Here is a 1949-nt window from a genome sequence, read left to right on the forward strand (position 1 = left end):
AAGCAAGGAAGTATAGTGCAATATTAAGGAGATTCAGACCACCCAGGCTCAGCTTCTGGGAAACATTTTCAGTAATGTGAGACATGCTTCCTCTCTGGATCATAAATCAGGACACTGTGGAATCCACATTCTTACTGATGGAGGGAATTTTTATGACTCTCTAGCCAAGTATGCAGAACCAGGATGTATAGACTAACTCAATAACAGAAGTTAAAATAGCCTACCAGAAACCAGGTACAAACTTAAGAACATGGACATTTTCTCTAGCAATGCTCCAAAGCTCTATCAGACCCAAATACAGCTTCATCAATATGAGTCAGTGTATTTAACTCCATTTGGTCAAGGAATACAACCATGGTTCCAGGTAACTCTGGAGATAAGTACAGATTCACAACAAACTAGGGATGATGAATCTTATATATAAACAGATATTGAAAAGACAACACCTCTACTTTTGGGAAAAAATAAGGATATTCTCCTTTATAAAGAATTTTTTGGTGATTGGCTTCCCCAGACTTGTCTTCATGGCCTTGTTTCTTAGGCTGTATATGATAAGATTAAGGGAAGGAGGCAACAAAATATAGAAAGAAGCGAATGATGCACACCCTAAAATAGGCTTTAGGTAAGCAATAAAAGCAGTTGAGACAAAAAGTACTACTGCCAGATGCGGAAGGCAAGTGAAATAGGATTTTGCCTGCTTTTGTGTGGATGGTATCTTTCTGACAGTGAAGAATATATAGAAGTATGAGACCGTGATGCAAATAAAGCAACAGAAATCCAAGACTGCATTAACAAGAATGAGTACAATTTCTACAGTAATATTCTCTGGGCAAGTAATAGCTAGCAACTGGGGAATATCACAGAAGAATTATTGAATTTCATTGATTCCACAGGAAGATAAAGAGAATATTATTGCTGCATGTATAATGGATATCAAGTCACCACTGAGACAGGACAGAGTCACCATCTGCACACATGTGCCCCTATTCATGATGGTTTCATAGTGCAGGGGATGGTAAATGGCAGCATAGCGGTCAATAGACATCACTGTTAGGAGGAACAACTCTGCCCCTGCTGAAAAAGGCACAAGGAAGACCTGGGTGAGACAGCCAAAAAATGAGATAGAATTGCTGTGTGTCAAGGAATTGACAACAGTTCTGGGCACAACAGCTAAAATGAGACAAAATTCAAACAGGGACAAATTCCTTAAAAAGAAATACATGGGTTTGTGCAGTCATGGGTCCAAGGATGTTATGGCAATAATGAGGCCATTTCCCACCAGGGATAACGGTAAATTACTGTAAAAAGTACAGACTGTAATAACTGAAGACTCCATGGGCCAGAAAATCCTAAGATAAGAAATTCTGTCACCACTGTGACATTGTTCATTATTGATAAAACATTCTGCATTAAAAAAAGAAAAGGTATGGTTAAAGTGGTCAGAAATTCAAAGTATAGTTACCTTTCCTTGGTAAATCTGAAAAAAAAACCTGCTAAATTCTTATAATATTAATTAATTCTTATCAAATTAATGTGTATAAAAAAGTAAAAAGTAGTTTTAAAATGCATTTTCCTAAGCAATCCATATTTTCATCAAGTTTTATTTCTCTTTGTGTGTCTCAGTGTTATAATGCTATGCAAGCATATTCACGAATTATTAGATTTGCAACAAAATACAACCTGTGTTTTACAGAGAAGAATCTTAATTTATAAATGAAAGGATGTGGAGAAATAAATATGAAGTCTCCAATGATCCCATGTTACATTCTCTAACCATTTGCTTTGCATTTTTTCTTTCAATGAACTGATTATTGACTCATAATTAATTACTCCCATATTTCTCTTAAAAGTAAAACTTCATGAAACAATAAGCATTCCTCATTTTACTTTAAATTTCATCTCTCCTTAGATTGATTTAATCATTTCTTTTATATTTTGGTACTTTAGAT

At 35.2% G+C, this 1949-nt stretch overlaps 1 pseudogene; it reads right to left on the bottom strand.

Moving 5' to 3' along the window:
- Nucleotides 1-448: 448 nt before the first annotated feature.
- Nucleotides 449-1389, bottom strand: LOC111139368 (annotated as a pseudogene).
- Nucleotides 1390-1949: the final 560 nt, after the last annotated feature.

The sequence above is a fragment of the Enhydra lutris genome, unplaced genomic scaffold (genome assembly GCF_002288905.1).
Source record: "Enhydra lutris kenyoni isolate GAN:26980312 unplaced genomic scaffold, ASM228890v2 scaffoldscaffold103, whole genome shotgun sequence".
Taxonomy (NCBI): Eukaryota; Metazoa; Chordata; class Mammalia; order Carnivora; family Mustelidae; genus Enhydra; species Enhydra lutris.